Here is a 25,610-nt window from a genome sequence, read left to right as displayed (position 1 = left end):
TTGTATTATATTCTGATGTTTCTGATGTCCATTTCATCAAATTTTACTTCATAGTTTGTTTCTGTAGTCTAAAGAATCTTTTTGTATATGCTGAAGTCACAGAGATGATATTCTAAGTTTTTTTTCCTGAAATATTAGAAGTATTATAGTCTTAGCTTTTACATTAGAGTCAATAATCCAATTTAAGGTAATTTTTTGTGTATAGTGTTAAATAAGGATTAAAGCTTTTTTCTTTTTAAATTTGGATATCCAGTTATTCCATTATCACCTGTTGAAAACACTTTGCTTTCCCCTTAAATTGCCTTAAAATCTTTGTTGAAAACTGATAGACCATATATGTGTGAGGCTATTTCTAGGCTCTCTATTTTGTTCTATTGAAGTCTGTGAGTATCCTTTAGCCAGTGCCAGACTGCCCTGATTTTTGTACCTTCAGAATAAATCTTGAAATTAGGTAGTAAAGTCTTCCAATCTTATTTGTGTTTTAAACATTGCTTTGGCTGTTGTAAGTTCACATTCCCAGTTAAATTTTAGAATCATCCTCTCAATTTTTAAAGAAATGACTATTAGATTTTGACTAAGACTTTTTTTAAGAGAGAGAGAGAGAGACACAGAGAGAAACAGAGACAGAAAGGGAGAGAGATGAGAAGCATCAACTCATAGTTGCGGCACTTTTAGTTGTTCCTTGAATGCTTTTCATATGTTTCTTGGCTGGGGGCCTCCAGCTGAATGACCCCTTGCTCAAACCAGTGACCATGAGCTCAAGCCAGTGACTTTGGGCTTCAAATCAGAGACTTTTTGGCTTAAGCCAGAGATCATGGGATCATATTGATGACCCCACACTCAAGCCAGCACCCATGCTCAAGATGGTGAGCACGCACTCAAATTACAACCTTGGAGTTTCAAACCTGGGACCTCTGTGTCACAGGTTGACACTCTAAGCACTGTGCCACCACCAACCAGGAGACTATGATTGTTCTGAATCTATATACCAATTTGAAGAGAACTAACATCTTAACAATATTGAGTTGTTCTGTCCAATCACAAGATATTTATCTTCATTTGTGTGTGTGTGTGTGTATATATATATATATATATATATATATATATATATATATATATATATATATATATATATATTCTCTAATTTAGCTCAGTAATGTTTTGTAGTTTTCAGTGTATAGGCCATGCACAATTTTTGTTAAATTTATTCCTAAGGGTTTTTTGCACTATTGTATTCAATAAATGAAATTTATTTTTTTAAACTTTATTTTCCAATTTTTGTTGCTAGTATATAAACATGTAATTGCTTTAAAATATTATTAGCACTTTATACTATGACCTTGCTATATTCAGTTAGTTCTGGGAGTTGTTTTATAGAGTCCTAATAATCATATCATCTGAAAATGGAGTTTTTTTATCTTTGTTTCTGATCTATATGCCTTTTTCTCCTTGCTTTATTGCAATGGTTAGGACCTCTAGCACATTATTAAAAAGAAGTACTAAGAGCAGACATTTTTGCTTTGTTCCTAAATTCAGACGGGAAGTATTTTATTATTAAGAATGATATTAGCTGTAGGATTTTCATAGATGTTCTTTAACAGTTTGAGGCAGTTTTTTTTCTGTTCCTAGTTTTAAAAATCATGAATGAATGTTAAATTTTGTCAAATGCTTTTTTTTCTTTTATTTTCTATGTGTATTTTATGAATTTTAGAGAGAGAGAAAAGGATGAAGAGAGAGAGAGAGAGAGACAGGAACATTAATCTGTTCCTGTATGCATCCTTATCGAGGATTGAACTGGCAAAGGCTGCATTTTGGGACGATGGTCTAACCAACCAAGCTATCTGGCAAGGGCGTTAAGTCCTTTTCTACATTTGTTGAATTGATCCTATGTTTATTTCTTCCTTTATTCTCCTAATATTGTGAATGTCATTGACATCCTGATTGTTCAATCAATCTGCATTTCTCAAAGAAATCTTATATGATCACTTGCTGTACCTGGCCACGTGTTGCTGTGGCTCAGTCTGGTTAAATGGAAAAAAAAAGAAAAGAGAAAGCACATGTTTCTAATATGTTTAATTTCACAATGCTCATGGGTATACAATATTTTTTGTTGTTCCATTGTCTGTGCAGATATAGAGATTGTCTGGTTTGCCGACTCTAGAACATGCAACATATAATTGTCCATGTGAGAAGCAATTCGTGTCTAGATCTAAACCGCACAGTTCTAAAGATTGGCCCTGAGCTTTGTTGATGGTGATTGAAACGCCAATCGAATCGGGAATGCAATCTATTAAATTGAAATGGCGTATCTGTTGGAATCATAGGAATGCGAGGAATGAGGACATCTTCACCTTTGAAAGGTCCTGCCAAGATTGTTGCTTCTATGATGTTGCTCATTAATTTTTTTACTGGAAGCCTTGTGCTGTTGCAAAGCTTTGGCTGGTTGATATTTCACAACATGATAATTGGCACGCCGATTTTCAATTGCAGTACATGCGGTGGCATCCCTGGCAGACTGAGTGAATTCAAAAATTCTGTTGGATAATTAACTGCTTTATCTGTTTCCACAACAGTGTCAACAGACTTGTATATGACTGCCTCGCTTTGAATGTTAGACTGAATAATATTGTTAAGTTAGTTGATGTCTTTGTTCTTGGCTGCAAGGATAGCTTGTTCACTCAGCCAATCGTGATTCTTATAATTGGTTTGAATATTGGGATATGCTTTTTCAACCAAATCTTCTTTTGATGTCACTAAATAGCAGAAGTGATGCGACAATGAAATTTGACCTGAGGTCAGATCAATCGGCACCTTTCAGTTCCCAATTTCCAGCAATAGATGTTAGAATATCTCAGCTGATCTATCGTTTTGCTGCTGGATATACATATTTTTAGTTGCTTTTTACGTCTTCACGGTGTCACCACAAAGTAGAGTATTTCAGGCAAGCATTTACTTCATCTGCTGGTGTTGATCAAGGAATTACAGGTAATGTTTGCCTGAAATCTCCTGCAAGCACTATTAATGTGTGCCCAAATGGTCTGATGTTTCTATGCAAATCTTGCAATGATTGATCAAGAGTCTCGAGCGTTTTTTTGTGCGCCATTGTGCATTCATCCCAAACAATAAATTTGCATTTCTGCAATACTTTTCCCATGCCAGATGCTTTGGAAATGTTGCACATGGGAGTTTCAATAAATTTCATGTTCGATGGCAATTTCAAAGCGGAATGAGCAGTTCTTCCACTTGGTAGAAATGTCAAAGATATTTTGAATGACGCAAGTGCTAAGGCTTTGTCATTTTGGGATAAAGAATGCACGTATTCAAATGCAATGTTGTGTCAAAATTTCAAAGCAATCGGTGAAGAACTTTTGGAGATTTAAGATTTTGAACAAACAAACATTTACATTTTTATTTATATAGAATTCTTCTTATATAGTGCTAGATTTTATTTGCAAATGTTTTGTGAAAATTTTTTTGTGTCATGATATAAGGGTTATTGGTCTATTTGTGTGTGTGTGTGTGTATTTATCTGCTTTTGGTATATGGTTAATTCTATCCTCCTAAAAGAAAAAAGTGTTCCCTCCTTGTCTATCCTCTGAAGGGATTTGTTTGTAGAACTGATAAAACTTCTCCCTTAAATATTTGTTTAAATTTGTTAGTGAAGCTAATTTTGTGGAAAGATTTTTATCCACAAATTCTATTTCTTTAATAAATATAAAGCTCTTCAGATTATCTGTTTAAACCCAAATGAGCATTGAAGGCCATCTCTCAATAAATTGGTCAATTTCATCTAAGTTATTGAAGTTGATTACCATAAAATAGTTAATATTTTTTGTTATTTTTCATAAATGTAGTATCTATATTAATGTCCATTATTTTATTTCTAAAATTAGAGAATTGTGTTCTTTTTTTTCTTAGCAAGTCTGCTATTTGTTTATAAATGTTGAAGATCTAGCTTTTAATTTCATTAATGTTTGTCTTATTTTCTGTTTTTTTTTGTGTGTGTTTTTTTTTGTTTTTTTTGTATTTTTCTGAAGTTGGAAACGGGGAGGCAGTCAGACAGACTCCCGCATGTGCTTGACCGGGATCCACCGGCATGCCCACCAGGGGGCGATGCTCTGCCCATCTGGGGCATTGCTCTGTTGCAACCAGAGCCATTCTAGCGCTTGAGGCAGAGGTCATAGAGCCATCCTCAGTGCCCAGGCCATCTTTGTTCCAATGAAGCCTTGGCTGCGAGAGGGGAAGAGAGAGACAGAGAGGAAGGAGAGGGGAAGGGGTGGAGAAGCAGATGGGTGCTTCTCCTGTGTGCCCTGGCCAGGAATCGAACCCAGGACTCCTGTACACCAGGCTGATGCTCTACCACTGAACCAACCGGCCAGGACCATTTTCTGTTTTTTTTTTTTTAATTTCTGCTTTTACTTTTACTATTTCCTTTTTTTTCTTTTGGTTTTAGCTTCTTTAGGTAGATTTTAATGAAATTCTTAAAAATAGCACTTAAAGTTATTAATGTAAACAATACTTTAGCTGCAAATCACAAATTTTGGTATGTTTTATTTTTACTATCATTTGGTTCAAAATAGACTCTAACTTCCTTTTAAGTTTCTTCTTTGAACAAAGGTTTACTTAGAAAGATGTTTAATTGGTCATGGCTGATTGGATAGAGTGTTGGCCCGGCATATGGACATTCTAAGTTCGATCCGGGTTAGGGCACACAGGAGAAGTGACCATTTGCTTCTCTTCCCTCCCTCGCCCTACTGTCATTTCCCTCCTCTTGCAGCTAGTGGCTTGACTGGTTTGAGCTCAGCCTCAGGCACTGAGGATAGCTCAGCTGATTTGATCATCAGTCCCAGACAGGGGTTGTGAAATGGATCCTGGTAGTGGTACATGCAGGAGTCTGTCTCAATATTTTCCTTCCTCTCACTTAAGAAGACAAACAGGGGCCTGACCTGTGGTGGCGCAGTGAATAAAGCATCGACCTCGAAATGCTGAGGTTGCCGGTTCGAAACCCTGGGCTTGCCTGGTCAAGGCACATGTGGGAGTTGATGCTTCCAGCTCCCCCCCCTCTCTGTCTCTCTCTCTCCTCTCTCTCCCTCTCTGTCTCTTTCTCCTCTAAAAATGAATAAATAAAATTAAAAAAAAGAAGACAAAAAGGAAAGAAATGTTTAATTTCCAAATACTTCAGGTTTTCTTAAATGTCTTTTTGTTATTGTTTTCCAACGTAAGTCTTTTTGATAAGACATTTATGGTACAATTTCAGTTTTTAAAAGGTTTTTGAGACTTGTTTTATGACTTATAATGTGGTTAAAACTTGGTGAATATACCATGTGCACTTACAAAGAATGCGTATTTTGTAGATGTTGGGTAGAAAGTTCTAAAAATATCAATTAGTTATATTAATAATTGTCTACTATAATATACTGAATTACCTCAAAATTAACAGTAGCTAGGGAATATGCATTTTAAAAGGTAAAATGCATTATGAGTTGATACTGATACCTTTGATTAAAATTTAGGACTCAGGGTTTCTACTTAAACTTATTATTCATTTTTACATCTACCTATTCTCCCACACTGAAATATTGAATGATGCCAATATAATAATGCCTTTGATTTATCTCTCAAAACATATAGAACAGTTTGAGAATAAAATGCTAAATACTACTACCCAAAATATGATTATTAAAAATAGTTTGTTTATTTGTAATTATTTTTGTCATTACTTTATATTTCACTAGAGACAGGCAGTGATATTATAATATTTTAAAAGTTACTTGACTAGCTCCTTTATATGTGGTTCTGCAACTAATGCTACATTCAGTTAGATTCATTTGTGTCATTTTGCTTAATAGTTTTAGTGTTTATAAATAATTTGATTATGCTTTATAATTATGTAAGCTGGTTACATGATTCCAAAGTAAAATCTACAAAATCAGGTATAGGCAAAGACATCTTATTTCTATTTCTGTCTTAATTTTATCCTTTCAGTTTTAAAATTATAAGCAAGAAAAGAAATAAAACACACACACACACACACACACACACACACACACACACACACTTGTATTCCTCCCATCATATCCTAGATTAACAGTAGCATACTATGTATGCTTTATCTTTCCCACTTCTTTCACTTAATAATATATCCTGGAGATGACTTCATAATAGTTTATGGAAATATCCATTCTTTTAAAGAGTTTCATTATACTTTATTTTGTGGTTGTACCATAGTTCAAACAATTATTCCCCTATGGGTGGCTATTTGGGTTATTTCTAAAAGTCTTTTTATTACAATGTTGAATGATAGTCTTGTGTATATATTCTTTTCATACTGTTGCCCATGTAGCTTTGGGAGAGATTTTGAGAAGTGCTATTGTTGGATCAAAGGAAAATAAATATGTAATTTTGCTATATTGTCAAATTGTCCTTCACTGAAATTATAACATTTTACATTCTCACCAGCAGTCTATTGGCATGCCCATCTCACCACAGCTTTGCAAATAGAATATGATGTTAAATTTTTTTTTATTTTGACATTGTTATAGGTAAAAAAGGTATTTTTTTTACCATACTTCTAATATCATTCACCGAAAACTGTAATTTGCATTTCTTTTACTAGCATGAATAGCATTAAACATTTTCCCATATGACTAAGAGATATTTTTACTTTTTTCTATAAGCTAACTGTCCATATTTTTAGTCCAGTTTGTTTATATGGTTATTTTTACCTTTAGTTTTAACCCAGCTTGAGATAGCTACATGCCAGGGAGCTGTGCAAACCATTCTAAGCATTGATAATGCAGAATGAGCAACACAGATGAAAATCTCTGTCCTCAAGTAGTTCAAAATTTAGTGAGACAGTGATGAGTTTGGTCTATGAATTTTGACAATTTTCTCAATTCTTTCACCTTTGCTATTCCCCATTCTGATCCAGAATTCATATGCTGGAATCCACATGCCATTACAATCCTGATTGTATGGACTTGCCATTTGATGTACTTTTTCAGATTTTTGTCTTTCATTGTTCCCATAAAAACATGGCTTGGACTTGATTCATCAGTTCCTTCAATTTCTGTTAAATTAGATAATGTATCTATCTTAGTATATTTTTTAGGATCCAAACCTTTGTTTCCTTTTTTTTTTTTAATTTTTAAAAATTTTTTTTATTTATTCATTTAGAGAGAGAGAGAAGTGGGGGAGGATCTGGAAGCATCAACTCCCATATGTGCCTTGACCAGGCAAGCCCAGGGTTTCGAACCGGTGCCCTCAGAATTTCCAGGTCGATGCTTTATCCACTGCGCCACCACAGATCAGGCCAAACCTTTGTTTCTATTCACTGTAGTAAGACCGACCTGTGTAAGAATTATTGGGCAACTGCAGCGGCTTTTGAGCTGGATAGCCTTGTCCAAATTGTTTCATCACTATGAGTCTACATTTCTTGACCTGTAAAATGAAGGTAATAATACTTGCCAGGATTCAGAGACTGAAATATAAAACATATGCAAATTATCAAAAATCTGTTCCTAGTGTAAGTGCTCAAAATTATTATTTTAAAAGAACATTTTATTGAAGAAGATGGCAACCAATAGGGGCACTGGTTTCAAAATTTCTTCATAAAACACTGTGCATTAAATTTTACCATAAAGTGTTTCTTTTGCTGGCAGAGCGATTTAGGTCGGTTGAGGCCCTGGGTGCAGAAGAAAATATAGAGCCCCTTAAAAAAAGATACAAAGAAAATAAAAATACATATTAATCATCATTTTAAATAAATAAAAAAATTTATGTAGTATTAATGTTAAAATTGCACATATGAAACCAAACTTGGTGTCATTAGAAAAAAGTATAAAGTTGGGGTTTTATGGACTCTTCAGAAGTCGGGGCCCAGGGTGTGTGCCTGTGCACCCGTCGTTAAATCCGCCTCTGTTTGCTGGTCAGATATTCTCACTGCAGATGCATTAGAAGTTTATCGTTTCATTGTGAATACTTTCTAGGAGTTTTGTGACTTCCACAGGTAAAGCCTGACAATATCCAGCCTCAATTCCTATCCAACATCCAATGCTTCTCACCTCGTGGCAGGACAGAATTATTTATAGTTCTTTGAAAATCCTTTACGATTTTATACCTTCTTCTAGGTGCATTCTTTCTGTGTGCAATTTTCTTTTTCCTTCCATCTTTCTGGAAAACACCTCATTTACTAAGATTCAGCTCACATATCATCTATTGTAGGGAGTCTTAGATTAAACAACTCTTCTTTTTAACTTCTGGATGTGATGCACACTTTCAATATCATTCACTGAAAACTTTACATTCTAATTTTTTACATAGCTGCCTCCTTGTCTGGACGTTAAGCTCTTGGAGAGAAGAGGTATTGTTTATGATGATGTTCCTGTGCCTAGCGAATAATTTGCGAGTATTTGCTACTGAAAATACATTTATAGCAATTCCACTTAGAGTTTGCCTTATAAAATCTGAATAGGATTGATAATGATCTATATAATGTTTATTTCAACAATGTTTAGAAAAATCCTTTTTTGTTCTACCCCAACGTCTAATCAACACATTACTTCTAAACTTTCTCTACCTAGGCACTGGTTCCTACAGAGTCTGTAACGATAGTTAAACACTTTCTTTCTCTTTCACAGGGATAGTCTAAATGCAGAAAAGCCTGGGAGAAGAAATACTTTGATTTGAATATCAAGACAAGAAGTAATGAGAGGCATTCTGGCACTTAAGTAGGAGTACAACAAACAGGCAGAAAGACCAGGTCAAATATAATCAACAGTTCAAATGCTATAGAAATGTTTGCCTGAAACCTATGTACTCTTATTGATCAGTGTCACCCTCTTAAACTTAATTTTTTAAAAAGCAAACAAACAAACAAAAAATACTTGAGAAAAAAATTTCATATTGGAGCAAAATTTTTATTTGAGACTTTTTCTTGCCTGTCATAATTTTTATTTTCGTTGGCAACTATGATCCAAAAATGGTTTCAAGAATGTGAAGTAAATGAAGTTTTTCACTAGGAGTCATAAATACTAATACATATTTCTCTCTCCACCCCATTTCAGCATGCTTAAGTGCGGGAGTGGACGTTCTTGTTACATCAAGCAACTCAACACAGCAAAAGGGGAAGGACAGCAATTTGGGTAATGCTCATCTTTTAATGATAATTCTAATACTAGAGTCTTGGTGCTTATATAGTTTTTATATTTTAGGATTTTGAATTGTCATATATGCATTTATAGATTGCATTGTCTAAAAAATACTGCTTATGTTTAAGATTGAAGGGAAATTATTCATTCTGAAATTACATCAGTACTTATTTAATACTATTTAAAAAATATTATCACTAAACAAACCAATTTCAAAAAATTTTTTCATTAAGTTTTTGAAACATGTTATTATTCTAAAATCTTAAAAAAAAGGTCTTTTTTTTTTTTGTATTTTTCTGAAGTTGGAAATGGGGAAGCAGTCCAGACTTCTGCATGTGCCCAACTGGGATCCACCCGGCACACCCACCAGGGGGCGATGCTCTGCCCATCTGGGGCGTTGCTCTGTTGCAACCAGAGCCATTCTAGCGTCTGAGGCAGAGGCCACAGAGCCATCCTCAGCACCCGGGCCAACATTGCTCCAATGGAGCCTCGGCTGCGGGAGGGGAAGAGAGAGACAGAGAGGAAGGAGAGGGGGAGGAGTGGAGAAGTAGATGGGTGCTTCTCCTGTGTGCCCTGGCCGGGAATTGAACCTGGGACTCCTGCATGCCAGGCCGACACTCTACCACTGAGCCAACCGGCCAGGGCCAAAAAAAGGTCTTAACAGATATTAATCATTTATTTTCTGGACCACCCCTCCCAGCCAGCTCCATGGTCTCCCAAACTTCTCTTTGCCATTAGAGTTAACTTTCTTTTTTTGTTTTGCATTTTAAATGTTATTTTTGTGATATGTTATATTAAGCATTTCATGGAAAAATCATTACGATGATTTCAAAATAAATTCTTGGACTTAATAAATATCCTTTTAGTTATACTCATTTATTCACTACCTATGAAAATTGCAGATTAAATTATATTTATAGTCAACTACAGAATAAAATAAGTAAAATAACCATATAAACTATAACTTTCAGGAGTGTTGATAATGCATCATGTAGTGTGATGGCCCCCACCCCCCGCAAAAGATGGGTACACCTGGAACCTGTGAATGTCACTATATTTGGAAAAGGAATTTTTGAAGAAATAATTAAGTAAAGGCTCTTGAGATGTGATCAGCCTGAATTAGAAAAGGCCCTAAATACAATGGCTAGTGTCGTTAGAAGAGAAGAAACAGGGAAGAAGGTCACGTGAAGATGTAGGCAGAAATGAAAACAATTCATCTACAAGCTAAAGAACAGGATTCTTGGCAGTGACCACAAATTGAAAGAGGCAAGGAAAGATCCTTTAATATCAGACTTCTGGCTTATAGAAATACGAAGGAGTAAATTTCTGTTGTTTTAAGCTACCAAGTTTATAGTTATATATATTAAGAGAGTCCAAGAAAATGAATATAATAAGTAATTAAGTTACTTTTTTACTATAAATATGTTTTAAAAAACAATTCACATTTCTTTCAACCTATATATATGTACATTGTGAAAAGTTAAATTACACTTTGACTGTTAATACTGTAAAATTATAATCTTTCTAAATTTAAGAGAAAATTTGGTTTCATATGAAGAAATTAAAGAAAGAACATAGGAGCATGGACGAGAAGCTTTAAATGTTTGTTATACTACTTTGGTACTCTATACAAAGCTTCTAGCAAGACTGAACAAGAAGGATGCATTCTGTTTTCTTTCTTTTTTTTTCTTTTTAAATGAGAGAGAGATAGTGAGACAGACTCCCTCATGTACCCTAACAGGGATCCACGCAGAAACCCCATCTTGGGCTGATGCTCGAATCAACTGAGCTATCTTCGGTGCCTGATGCCAACTCTTGGACCAACTGAGCCACTGTGAGAAGGGAAGAGAGAGAGAAGTGGGAGAGGGAGGGGAAGAGAAGCAAATGGTCACTTTTCATGTGTGCCCTGACTGAGGATTAAACCCAGGACTTCCGTACACTGGGCAGATATTTTATCTACTGAGCCATTGGCCAGAACCACATGCATTCTATTTTCTTTCCTTTTCTTTTTAATATTTATTTTTTTCCTTCTTTTCCAAGTGAGGGGAAGAAAGGTAGAGAAACAGACTCTTGCATGCACCCCCACTGGGATCCACTTAGCAACCCCCGTCTGGGGCTATGCTCAAAACAGAGCTATTTATAACATCTGATGCTGAGGCCATGGAGCCATCCTCAGCACCCTGGGCCAATGACCCCGAATCAATTAAGCCATGGCTGTGGGAGGGGAATAGAGAGAGAGAAAGAGAGAGAAAAGGGAAGGTGGAGGGGTAGAGAAGCAGATTACTGTGTGTCCTGACCAGGAATCCAATCTGGGTCATCCACATGCCAGTGCTCTACCAGTGAGCCAGCTGGCCAGGGCCACATTCTATTTTCAATGAAGCCACATTCTATTTTCAAATAAAATTGGCATTCTATAGCAACCAGCTGCCAATTGAGACAATAAAACAAAAGGACTCATATATTAAAAATTAACAAAGTTTAAAAAGTGTATCCAATATTATAAAAATAATCAGAGGAATATTTGTGAAAATAAGCATAATTACTGGTGTCTTCTAAAAACAATCATTTTTCCCACTGAAGAGTATATTTCAACTTTTTTGAGTTTTATCTCTGATATGAGAAGTTGCAGAGATAATTTATTGATTTTCCTTCTCATGATAGTCTCTGGAAGAAGGTGGATTTTGCTTGACTGTAGGAGGATTTGGTATCCGTATAAGATACTGATTTCTGCATGGTCTCCATTCACTGGAAAACACTTATTAAGTAGAAGGTCTCTTTCATATTTCAGACCACTGGGAGATCATTGAAACCCAAAATGCTTGAAGACTTCATTTAAGTCAATTATGAAGACACCACTTAATTCGAGACCAGGCTTTTCTAACATAATCTTGTTAGTTTCCAGACACTTATTTAGTTATATCTAATAATGACTGATGTGGCCAAATTGCCAATATTCCCAGAAGAGTTTGCAGAAATAAGAATCCACAGAAATTGCAACAATTTAACAGTTTAGAGCATGAAAAATATTTGCTTTATCACTAAAATAACTATTTCTATGAGGCATATGAAGTAAAATCCAAAGAATAGAAAAAAAGCCTTTGACTATCTTTATAAAGGCATCAATCAATACTGTGTTTTTGACTTTGCATTGACAAAAACCTATACCTTTAAAACAGAGAACAGTCTCAGTGCTGTAGAGGCCAAAATGCTCACAACAGAAAGCCCTCATCGACTGAAGTAACCTTTGTCTATCATGGCTGCCATCTATTGTTTTCCTGTTTTTCAGGTTCCTACTGGGGGCCCTCTGTACTTGCATCCTTCAGATAGGGTAGAAAAAGGAGGTAAGGGCGGAAAGAAGAGAGGGAGGGAGAGAAGAAGGGATAGAAGAAGGAAGGAAGGAAGGAAGGAAGGAAGGAAGGAAGGAAGGAAGGAAGGAAGGAAGGAAGGAAGGAAGGAGGGAAGAAAGGAAGGAAGGAAAGAAGGAAGAAAGGAAGGAAGGGAGGGAAGAAAGGAAGGAAGGAAAGAAGGAAGGAAGGAAGGAAGGAAGGGAGGAAGGGAAGAAAAGAAGGAAAGAAAGAAGGAAGGAAGGAAGGGAGGGAGGGAAGAAAGGAAGGAAGGAAAGAAGGAAAGGAGGGAGGGAGGGAGGGAGGGAGGGAGGAAGGAAGGAAGGAAGGAAGGAAGGGAGGGAGGAAGGGAAGAAAGGAAGGAAGGAAAGAAGAAAGGAAGGGAGGGAAGAAAGGAAGGAAGGAAAGAAGGAAGGAAGGAAGATAGGGAGGGAGGGAGGGAGGAAGGAAGTTGCTAGTTATGGTAAAAACAGAGTAAGAATTTTATAAATAATTTGAGGGAGAACTTGAAATTGATAGTAGAGATTTAGCTTATTTTCAAATGGTAAAGTAAGCAGAAGAAAATAAAATACTCAATAGATATTTATTGTTTTAAATTGTGATTAATGCAAGAAATTAGAGCAAAGCAAACACTGTATTTTATTTATTTATTTATTTATTTATTTATTATTATTTTTACAGAGACAGAGAAAGAGTCAGAGAGAGGGATAGACAGGGGCAGACAGACAGGAATGGAGAGATGAGAAGCATTGCAATACCTTAATTGTTCATTGATTGCCTTCTCATACGTGCCTTGACTGCAGGCCTTCAGCAGACTGAGTAACCCCTTGCTTGAGCCAGCGACCTTGGGCTCAAGCTGGTGAGCTCAGGGTCTCGAACCTGGGTCTTCCGCATCCCAGTCCGATGCTCTATCCACTGCGCCACCACCTGGTCAGGGATTTTTATTTTGTTTTGCAGATTCAATTGTTGATAGATATTTATTCATTGCTATTTTATTCATATTTTTAATCTTTCTTCTTCTTTTCCAAGTAGACCGTTAACATTTCATGTACTACCCGTTTGGTGATAATAAACATTTTAGCTTTTTCTTGTCTGGGAAGCTCTATATTTGAGTTCCTGCAAATTATTCTTCATTTTAGTTAGTAGCTCCTTCATTTTCTGATTGGTTCTTTTTTAGGACTTCACTAAGTTCCTTCAACAAGTCTATAGCCGTTGTCTTCAGTTCTATATTTGACAGTTTGCTTGCTTCCATTTTGTTTTCTCTGGAGGTGTCTTCTGTTTTCTCATCTGGGATGTGGGTTTTTTTCTCTGCATTTTGCTGCTTTCCTATGTTTGTTTCTATGTGTTAGTTAGAGCTGCTACATTTCCTGGACTTGGTAGAGGGGCCTGGTGAAGTAGGTGTCTTATAGGGCCTAGTGGCATTACCTCCCCTGTCACCCGAGCTGGGCACTTCCGGTGTGCCCCTGTGTGCACTGTGCTGTTGTAGTTGTGCCTTGATCGTCGTTGGCATCACTGGGGGGAATTGACTCCTATGCCGATTTACTGCGAGGACTGGCTGTGACTGCAGTAGAGGAGCTCTGTGCAGGAGTCGCCCCTACAGAGCAGGACTAACTTCAGTAGGGCTTTGGTGCCCACTGAGTCCTCCGCTTGAGAGTGTCACTCATGGAGGTGGTGAGGTTGTAACCTGGAATGGTCTGAAGCTGCCCACTGGCTCAGGGGCCTCCTGGCAGGTTCAAGGTCAGCCATCACCTGAGCTGTGCCCGGGGCCGCCTGGCTCAAGCTGCAAGTGCAGATGGCTGCTGCTTTGCTGGGCTGGGAGCTGCTCAGGAGAGGCCAAGCTGTGAACCAAGGGAGGCTTCTGCTAGTGCGAGGCCTGGGACCACTTAGCAAGAGGTACAGCGTAAGCAGAGCCCAGATGCTGCTTGTTTCAGAGAAGTTGAGTAAAGTCTGAGGCATGTGACAAGAGAAGGCATTTGTATGGAAAGAGCACTAGAAATGGAATCACCAGGCAGAGTGAATAGTGTGAACCAGGCAGATGGAAACTGAGATAAGGCGCCCACCTCCCGGCTCTGTTGGGGGGAGGGGTTTCAGAAAAGGAACAATGGCCTCTGCCAGTACTTTTTTTCTAGCAGAAAACTGCCTCCCAGCTCTTATCCTGATGTAAGACAATCCAGTCGCTCCCTGTGTGTCCCTGGTTCCTTTCAAGCTGCTGCCTCAGTGCTGGAGCTCGGAGGGGTTAAGTTTGAGTAAGTCTGTGTGAGGGCCCTTTAAGAGGAGCTGCTTGGGACTTCCACAGCCCTCCCTCTCACTAAGCCACAAAACACGTTGGTTTTTACAGACTGAAATTATGGGGGCTTCTCTTCCTGGTTCTGGGATCCTGGGCTTGGAGGCCGGGTGTGAGGCTGGAATTCATTGCTCCTCAGGGGAACCTTCACAGCTGAGAGAGTCTTCCCAATGTTAAACCACCGTAAGTGAGATTGGGACCAGCTCACTCTGCATCTCTGCCCGTCTGGTCTCAATGTGGCTTCTTCTTTAAATCCTTAGTTTTAGGACTTATAGTTAGCTAGATTTCAGGTGGTTCTAAATTATGGTTGTTCTATAGTTTAGTTGTAATTTTGATGTTGTGGAGGGAGGATTTTAGTATCACATTTAACTATGTGGCCATCTTGACCAGAAGTTTAAGTAGGAAATTATTGATTAATAGCTTATGAATAATTTTCAAATGTTAACATATTTTTCCATTTAATGATGGAATAATTCTAATTTGTTCCACAAGGCTTTTAATGTAATTTAGTATGGTTAACCAATTTTCTATCATATTGTACATAAATTTTGGTGGGAAAAAAGCAGCTTCCGTTTTTTTAAGTAACTGAAATTAATTTTATTTCTTTTTCTCTGAATATTTTTCTAGTTTTACCTGTGGACAGAAACCAGAACCACTCAAAACCTCTTAGAGAAGGTAATATACTCCCCCCATCACCAGAGGCCAGTAGTGAAGAGATGGAATGTTGAACTGCCTGGGAAACATAGTAGATAGTCTGGTCTGTGGGCCAGCCTTGCGCCCACTTGAAGAATATGGTGATCTGAATGCTGTGGCGTGAGGGACCCTGAATGATCTGTTCCTCCTTCCACAAAGCAGCTGAATTCCATTTGAAAACTACAGAGCTTTCTCTATCAGGCACAGTGCTGGGCTTTATAGGAATCACAAAGTTCAGCAAGATGAGCAGGACTATGAGAGAGTCCTCAGGGAGCTCAGGGGGCACACAGACACAAACACAGCTATCCTATTCCATGTACCAGGAGTCTGGAGGAGGGTGCTGTTGGCACCAAGGCTCAGAGAGGGCTTCCCAGAGGATGGACCACATGGACTGGGTCTTAAAGGAAAAGGGGTGTTATAATAGACAAAGAGCATTGTGCAGGGCATACCAGACCACAGAAAAATGTGAGGAAAGACAGAGAAATGCTATCACGCTTGGTGTTTTCTTTATGAAATGTGGATGCAAAGTCAGGAGTGATAGGATTGGAAGGTGAGTCAATGTAAAAAAGAGGGCTTTCAAAGACAATACAAAGGCATCTAATGTTTTCTTCAGGCAGTGAGAAATCTCTGAAGGGTCTTAGAGTTGAATGACTCGCATCTGTGTTATAGAATGATGTACCTGGTTGTAATGTAAGGTATGAATTGAAGCCAGGAGAATTTTGAGACAGACGACAGAAGTTAGGAGGCTTTTCCAGTGTCTAAGTTCATGATAATGGTGACTAAGCTAGGAAATGGTAGTGAAAAGAAAGGAAATGCCCCAAATCCTATTAGACTTTGTGTGTATAAGGCTGAATGAAACTGGGAGATATTTATAAACAAAGGATCCAGAAAAGATGGGCTATGACTGCTGATTCTAGAGCAAAAGTGAGACTCTACCCTCTATCTCTTCAGTGATGTAGGAGGAGAAATCACCCTAGCTGATCACAGGAGTGTAAGTGTTGTGTTAGGTGCTATATATCACTGAATGCGGGGAGTGACTGGCCATTGTAAATGATCACTACAGACATTAAGAAGAGACATTAAGAAGAAAAAAGGAGGATGAAGACTGGATGAAATAATAGTAATTTCATAAGAACTGTCATTATACAGGAGAGGGTGATTAAGTGCAAATTATAGAATGGAGGAAGGTGAAAAATATAGAATATCCACTGTGCTTAGATTCCTTATCATTGGAGTTACTTCTCTGGATACTGTGGTCCTGTTAAAATGCATATTTTTATATGATTAACTAGTAATTAAAAAAAAATAGAGTCAGGCCCTGGTCAGTTGGCTCAGTTGTAGAGCGTTGGCCCAGCGTGTGGAAGTCCCAGGTTTGATTCTTGGCCAGGGCACAGAGGAGAGGCACCCATCCGCTTCTTCATCCTTCTCCCTCCACTTTGTCTCTGTCTCTCTCTTCCCCTCCCGCAGCAAAGACTCCATTGGAGCAAGGTTGGCCTGGGCGCTGAGATTGGCTCCATAGCCTTTACCTCAGGCATTAGAATGTTTTGGGTTGCAATGGAGCAATACCCCAGATGGGCAGAGCATCACCTCCTAGTGGGCTTACTGGGTGGATTCTGGTCAGGCGCACATGGGAGTCTGTTTTTCTGCCTTCTTGCTTCTCACTTCAGAAAAATAAAAGAGTCAGATCCTGTGAATAAATATTAGGCAAAAACATAAAAGCCATATAGCTCAAGAATATTGGAAGTCCTTTACAACTTGCCTCCTCACCAGTCTCTTTCTCTTCTTATCTTAGCAGCACCTTTCCCTTGTGCACATGAATGCTAACCCACATCCAACTCTAGTTGTTCCCACAAGCTATGTTCTTATGTTCTTGCTTACCTATAAGCCTTTGCCGAGTTTGAGTTTCGCTCTATTAGGGGATGCCACATGGAGTGGTGGAAAGAGCATGGGTTTAACAGCTTCTCAGATCTATTTTAAAATCCTCCCTCTTTCTCCATCTGGTTATGTGATCTTAATTTGACAGTGAAATTCAAAGGCTTGAGTACATCACAAAAATGGCAGGTGACATCAACGGAGAAGAAGAGAGAAATTAAATGCAGACTTTAGCACAAGCACATTTCATTCACATAAAAATTTTGTTCACTATAGCTGGTTCTGCTTATGTTAAAGTGATGAAATTACTGACACTTCTATTGCAGGTGAGTTGTCATAGCTAGACCTAGTCACTTCTCAGCAAACACCTACCAGCAATGGACAAGTTTTGTCAATTTATGGGGAAATTGACAACATTTTCCATGTTGGAAAATACTTGTTGGTAGCTGGGCTTAATTTTTACTTTAAAATATGGACAGAAGGGTCCTGGGTGGGTGGATAAGTGGATGAAGCATAGTCCCAGCACACCGATGTTGTGGGTTCATTCCCTGGTCAGGACACATACAAGAAGCAATGTATGAGTGCACAACTAAATAGAATAACTAGGCAGAACAGGGAATTGATGCTTTTTTCTCTCTCTTTCCTTGTATCCCAATGTCCTCTCAAATCAATGGAAAAAATTATTAAAATGATCTATAAAAGGAGTGAACTTGTATATTTAATGATCATAATTACAGTGATCGTTTGGGAACAAAGTTTGTGTGAAATGTATAAAGTTGAACTCTTTGGGAGTGTGTTTACCTGAACAGGAAAAAAAAGGAAGAAAATTTGGTACATTGCTATATTTCTGATTCTCCAAATATTTCCAGCTTGCTCAACCTGAACGTCATCTTAGTTATATTTAATACCATTTACTTTCATATTTATTTTTGTCTGAAGTGCCACCTATAGAGATAGGCACTTAGATTTGATATTACTGGTTTGTTCTCTCTCATCAAAACTTAGAAGGACACAACCACATCACTAATTATGCCATTTCTACCCCAAAGAGCATGACTTATAAAATAAATATAATGGTCTCCTACCAAAAGATTCATTGTGTTTGTCTTTCACTTAAGAAGTGTTTTCTTGAAACTCCTGAAATAATTTCAAAATACTTAAAAAAGTCTTACACATGTAATACAAACTATTTACCTAATAACTCATAATATAAGAAAGAATGAGGCCCTGGCTGGTTGGCTCAGCGGTAGAGCGTCGGCCTGGCATGCGGGGGACCCAGGTTCGATTCCCGGCCAGGGCACATAGGAGAAGCGCCCATTTGCTTCTCCACCCCCCCTCCTTCCTCTCTGTCTCTCTCTTCCCCTCCCGCAGCCAAGGCTCATTGGAGCAAAGATGGCTCGGGTGCTGGGGATGGCTCCTTGGCCTCTGCCCCAGGCAATAGAGTGGCTCTGGTCGTGGCAGAGCGATGCCCCGGAGGGGCAGAGCATCGACCCCTGGTGGGCAGAGCGTCGCCCCTGGTGGGCATGCCGGGTGGATCCCAGTCGGGCGCATGCGGGAGTCTGTCTGACTGTCTATCCCCGTTTCCAGCTTCAGAAAAAAAAATATAACAAGAAAAAAAAAAAAAAACAGAAAGAATGAGTTAATTTTTTGAATTAGATTTAATATGTTAAATATATTTTGTGAATGTTTAATTTTTTATGTCTAAGAAATAAAAATAAAGTCTAATAATTTTGGAATAATACCACCAGCAGAGTAATGTTCTAGTACCACTTTATGTAATATGTTGTGGAAAATTTAACACATTGAGTTCCTTACCGAGCTTTTATTTTATCATTCTTTGTGCGTGTGTGTGTGTGTGTCCAGTTAACATTTCCCTGCAGGTATTGGTGAATACAAAGGCTGAGCTTTCTTGCCCTTCTCTCCCGCTGAGAAATGTGATGCTAATCACATGGGAAATAACCATCGGAGACAAGCTTCTCTGCAGCAGATCCTACAGGAGAGATAAAAATGAGACCGCAGGAAATTGTACTGATGAGAGAATAATCTGGCCCTACAGACCTGGCCAGATTTCTTCCCTTCAGACTGATGCAGTGGCCATCACTCATAATAGGTCTTACGAGTGTGCAGTGGTAACACCTAATGGGAACTTCCATTATGCATATAACCTCCAATTGTTAGGTAAGGAACATGGTACATTGTGGTGTTTCAAATGACGAGATTTGGGACTGAAAGATATGTCTTTAAATTCCATATCAAATGTGTTAAGACTCAAGTTTTTCCCTACTTCTCTGCAGTGGCCCCTGAGATGACCCTGATTCAAAGCGAGAATAGAACTGCGGTGTGCAAGGCAGTTGCAGGGAAGCCGGCTGCCCAGATCTCCTGGACCCCAGAGGGAGAGTGTGTCTCTGAGCATGAAAAATGGGGCAATGGCACAGTGACTGTCCAGAGTACGTGCCGCTGGGCAGAGAGCAATGTGTCTCTTGTGTCCTGCTCTGTTTCCCACGAGACTGGCAACTGGAGTCAGTCCATACAGTTAAATCCTGGTGAGTGATTCTAGTTTTTTGATTGATATTTTCATTCTTTCAGGGGATTATAGTACAAAGGAAAAAAGACATGTGCGGAGAATTTCACTCTAGGAAGTTCTCTCCATCCTCTCTGTTATCTCCTTCTCTTACTAAGAGGTATATCTAGAAGAATAATGCAGAAATTTGTTGTAAGAAGCCATATTTTATAATGAGGTTTATTCCTTAGTAATTAAAACAAAAAGAATTCAATGTTCCCTTCTGTCTAGTAATAAATTGTCTTGAGTTGTGTACTTTAAAAAAAAATCATTGATTTCAGAGAGAGAGAAAGAGAGAGAGAGAGAAACATTGATTTATGGTTCCAGTTATTTATGCATTCATTGGTTGATTCTTGTATGTGCCCTGACCAGGGATCAACCTGCAACCAGCTTGCTCAGCTCTGACTTCACCTCCCTCTGCAGACCCCAACCACATTCACCCACCACCAAAAGCACAGTCTTAAAACCACTGCCTGGCACTTCCTTTGTTGACTTGTCCTTTTGTCAGATTGAGTTTTGTATTGCTACCAACAGTTAATAAATAATTCAGTGTTGATGTCATGCATTTATTTCAGTTTCAATGTCCTAGTAAAGAAGTGACTTCAAAATTAGTGTTATTTTCCCAACTACCTCCCTTATAACTTTCTATTTATTTCTGAATATTGGAAATGAGAAACACTGCTATTGTTATAACAGAGATCAAAATATTACATCTCTGCTATAGTAATTTGCCTTTCATGAATCCTTAATGCAACAATATTCTGAGATAAGATGATGTCCTTCTGTAAACCCTCAAGTCCTAACTGAGAAAGCAATTTTATAACAATTATTTTAATGATTAATGAGTCATAAGCATTTAAAATAAAATCACAGAAATGAACTTCATGTACTGTAAAACATCCTTGAAGCTTATATATGTATATGTACTTTATTTTTTAAATAAGTTTTTTTTAGACTAGTTTTAGGTTCAGAGCAAAGTTGAGTGTAAATCACAGAGTTCCTATACAAATACATCAACCTCAAAGCATGCAGAGCATGGCCTCTATCTGCATGCCCCACACCACAGTGGCACCTTTGTTATAATAGATGAAGCTACATGAATACATCATTGTCATTCTAAGTTAATAGTTTACATTAGGGTTTAGTTTAGGCATACACTCTGTAAGTTTTAACAAATGTAGGAAGGACATGTATTTACTATTACAGTTCTATACAGAGCAGTTTCATTGCCCTGAAATTTCTCTATGCTCCACCCAGTCACTTCTCTCTGCACCCTGACCTCTAGCAACCCTTCTTCTCCATGGTTTTGCCTTTTCCAGATATGGTTAGAATCATGCAGTATGTAGCCTTTTGGGATTGGCTTCTTGCATTTCGTAATAGGCATTTAAGTTTCCTCTATGTCTATTTCATGGCTTAATAGCTCATTTATTTTTAGTGCTAAATAATATTAAAGCATATATTTTTGTGTCTATAAATACAGGTGCCAAAACACCAAAAATCTTACTCATTGTCTATATCATTCTTCATATATTTATTATCTTGATCATCATGGGATTCATTTGGCTTTTGGAAATCACTGGTTGCAGGTATTGAATAATATTTTTTTCTTCAGCTTTTTTGAACTAGGAAGGTATTAGGAATAGGATTTGACTGAGTAAAATGAAGATATTAAGATCATTTCTCCCATATTCTGAATGTGTTAGACTACTCTGAATGATAAAGTTTTTGCTAGTTTACCTCGGTATGCAAGCACAGTGAATTAGGCCTTTGAGGACAGGATTTTGGGAGAGACAGTGCATGCTAATTGACTATTTGGGAAAAGAATTGCCATAATTTATTTAATGTACTAAAGAGGAGTTACTGCATGTATTCTGTTACAGCAAGCTCCTGTTACATAATTTCATGTCCCTTTTCAAAATCTAGAATTATCTTGTTGGGGTGTTTTAATGACTAGCACCATTCCTCACTCCATTCTGATAGTTCATTTTGGTCTATTGTGGCTTCTATTAAAATGAGCCATAATTGTCAATAGCATATTGTTTTGTTTTCTCATTTTTGATCTAAATAATAATATTTACTCCAACTTTTTATTTTTACAGGAAATGTAATTCGTAAAAAACAGAACCTACTCCAGTTATTGAGGAAGTAAGATAATATTTAAAAAAATATTTGCCAAATGTTGAAAGAATATTTGCAGATTTTAAGCCATGTAGTTTGAACATCTAGCCACATAATTTTTAATTTACATCAATATTAGTGTTTTAGTAGAAAAGTAAAATTTCTGAGTTTGCAATGCTAATAGCATGGTGCATTTAGTTTGTTATTTCTCTATCAAGTATTATTTATAGGCCCTGGCCGTTTGGCTCAATGGTAGAGCGTCGGCCTGGCATGCAGATGTCCCGGGTTTTTTTGTTTTTTTTTTTTGTATTTTTCTGAAACTGGAAACGGGGAGAGACAGTCAGACAGACTCCCGCATGCGCCCGACCAGGATCCACCCGGCACGCCCACCAGGGGCGGTGCTCTGCCCACCAGGGGCGTCGCTCTGCCGCGACCAGAGCCACTCTAGTGGCTGGGGCAGAGGCCAAGGAGCCATCCCCAGCGCCCAGGCCATCTTTGCTCCAATGGTGCCTTGGCTGTGGGAGGGGAAGAGAGAGACAGAGAGGAAGGGGGGGGCGTGGAGAAGCAAATGGGCGCTTCTCCTATGTGCCCTGGCCAGGAATCGAACCCGGGTCCCCCGCACGCCAGGCCGACGTTCTACCGCTGAGCCAACCGGCCAGGGCCAGAAGTCCCGGGTTTGATTCCCGGCCAGGGCACACAGGAGAAGTGCCCATCTGCTTCTCCACCCTTCCCCCTCTCCTTCCTCTCTGTCTCTCTCTTCCCCTCCCACAGCGAGGGTCCATTGGAGCAAAGATGGCCCGGGTGCTGGGGATGGCTCCTTAGCCTCTGCACCAGGCGCTAGAGTGGCTCTGGTCGCAACAGAGCGACGCCCGGAGGGGCAGAGCATCGCCCCCTGGTGGGCAGAGCGTCGCCCCCTGGTGGGCGTGCCGGGCGGATCCCGGTCGGGCGCATGCGGGAGTCTGTCTGTCTCTCCCCATTTCTAGCTTCAGAAAAAAAAATACAAAAAAATAAAAATAAATAAAAAAAGGTATTATTTATATACCATCCTAAATCCAGATTTTTGTTTCACGAACTGCATCATACAAAATCCTTCGTTCAAACTGTAGTCTTTGGAGAAACAGAATTGGTGTTTATTCCCCCATAAAACCATCTCTAATTCTTGACTTTTCTTTTTAAATATCATCATTATTTTCCTCTTACCCAAGTTTAAGACCTATCTTACTCATTAATCTCATATAACCATAACTTACTAAGTTTTTGATCCTCTCCTATGAAATACATCTTATACCACTTTATTCTTCTCTATTCTTACTTTTATTCAACCTTTATTGTCAGGCCACTGAGACATGTAATTAATAAATGTTTTTTGATGAAACATCAGAAAAAAGTGTTGCTCTATGTTCCTGTAAGCTGAGAGACACAAATAGCTATTTATAGACACTTATGCTGAGGGCATCTGCTACAAAAACATAGGTAATTTTTGTAATGATTTTTGACTTTTATGAATTGATTTTAACTTTGAGATTTTTTTTTAGGATGAACTGCAGCCCTATACCAGCAATTGGAAAAGAGCAACCCACTCTATGATACTACAAAGAGAGGGAAGACATCTCAGGTGTTCTCAAGTGAAGTTGATGGGGCAAATCTCCACAGTTTATAAGTTTCTGGAATCTAGCTCTGGGAAAAATGAACCAAGCTACAATAGAGTTCCTGTTTTCATTTACTTAGAGTTCTAGAAAGGAAGACCTATTTTAAAATGAGCTTTTCAAAGATTCTTAGAAGACACAGATATTCCAAAGGATTTGCATTCATTTTTTTACACAATTAAAATTTTAGATTATTAGCTGCTACCAGCTAGTTTTCTGAAGAACTGATATTGTCACAAAGAAAGCACATGCTCATGATAAAATAATCAAATTGCTCAGTAGAGTAGATAAAGATAACTGGTTTTCTCAAGAAATAATTTTGCAGAAGGAAGTCATTAACAGTTTTTATATATTCTTTCAGAAAATTTCTATGTGCCTACAGCATATCTATAGATGTATACATCTGTGTACATATACATACACATGTCCTTGACAATACACAAATGAGAAAGTGCTGCAATGCTGTTGTGTACTTATAGAATGCTAATACTGCAGTATATCTTGGGAATCTTTTATCAGCATAAGCAGACCTACCTCATTCTTTCTAATGGCTACAGAAAATTTCACTCTATGGTTGTGTTGTAATTTAATTAACCACAATTGTAGGAATGGAGAGTTAGATTTTTTTATTTTCTTTGTTTTGCTATTATAAACAATACTCTACAGAATGTTTCTTGTGCATATGTCTCTGTGTTTGTTTGAGTATGTTTCTAGAGTAATTCCCTTGAGTGGAATTTCCAGGTCAAAGGGCTTGTGCATTTTTATTATTGATTGATTTGTCAAGTTGTATCTATTTACATTTACTCAAACTGTGTTTGGGCCTTTCCCTATACTGTTAGTTTAATATCAGCAAAATTTCAACCTTTTATTTTTAATCAACCGGTTAGCTAACATGATGTAGAAATGATAATAAGAATTATACTGTTTAATAAACCAGATTTACATTTGTCATGTTAGAGAGATAAGAGAGAAATAGAATGAGGACATGTATAAGGACTTTAGTTCATTATATCTCTATAGAGATTGTAATCTGATATCTAATGCTCAAGAATTTTGCAGATATGATTAATTAAAAATGTATATTTTATAGTATTCATTTAATTGTGTTGTAGTTATCAAACAAGAAATGTTTAATGACTACAAGCAACTAAATATGCATTATGAGGACTTGGAAATCTATAAAATATGGTCTATGTACTATGAGAATTACCATGGAATGAGAATCCTCTTTTCCATTTTCTGTGGAATAAAACATTAGGAATATGTATTTTAATCATTTTCAGCATTATTAAAATATATTTTATTTATGAAAAATTGTCTGTTTCTCCACAGCAGAAAAAACATTAAAATTTTTTATCATGATAGAAATTAAAACAATATATTCATTCTTCAATTATGCATATGAAACATTGAAGACAGTTATTTTGTCTTAACATATTGTTATCCTTCCAGACATTTTAGTTATTCTATGCTTATCCTTAACATTTTTTAAAATCTATTTGGATGTAAAGCTAATATAATAGCACTTGGCACATGATGTTTGTAATGCAGGAGGTTGAGGCCAGGGAGGTTCACACTGGACTTGGGCAGACCACAGAACAGTGGGGCCATTCCATTTAGTGGATTCTCAAGGAGGCAGCAGGTGCGTAAACAAGCAGGGAAAACCTCTTCTTGCTGCGGCAGGAGAGCAAACGGGAAAACTGCCCATAGGGAATGTACCCATAGCCTTAGACAGGCTACGGGCACACACAGAAGTGGCTTTCTGCCAAGTGCTTACATCACTAAGTATGCAAAGTAATTGTAGCTAAAAACAAGAGAGCAAGACTAACTGCAGCTTTTTTCCTACAATATTTGACCAAATCATTTTGACCTATTTTGAGTTGGTCAAAATACCAATTCATTAAGTATTCCACATAATTATGAAGCTGTGTGCACAATAGACAT

General features: G+C 37.9%; 1 pseudogene; it reads left to right on the top strand.

Moving 5' to 3' along the window:
• The window catches only part of LOC136379606 (cell surface glycoprotein CD200 receptor 1-like), a 54,912-nt pseudogene extending 31,223 nt beyond the window's left edge, over window positions 1-23,689 (top strand).
• Window positions 23,690-25,610: the final 1,921 nt, after the last annotated feature.

Source organism: Saccopteryx leptura, chromosome 8 (assembly GCF_036850995.1).
Source record: "Saccopteryx leptura isolate mSacLep1 chromosome 8, mSacLep1_pri_phased_curated, whole genome shotgun sequence".
Classification (NCBI taxonomy): domain Eukaryota; kingdom Metazoa; phylum Chordata; class Mammalia; order Chiroptera; family Emballonuridae; genus Saccopteryx; species Saccopteryx leptura.
Note: the sequence above shows the minus strand (reverse complement) of the source record. Positions and strands in the feature narration are given on the sequence as shown.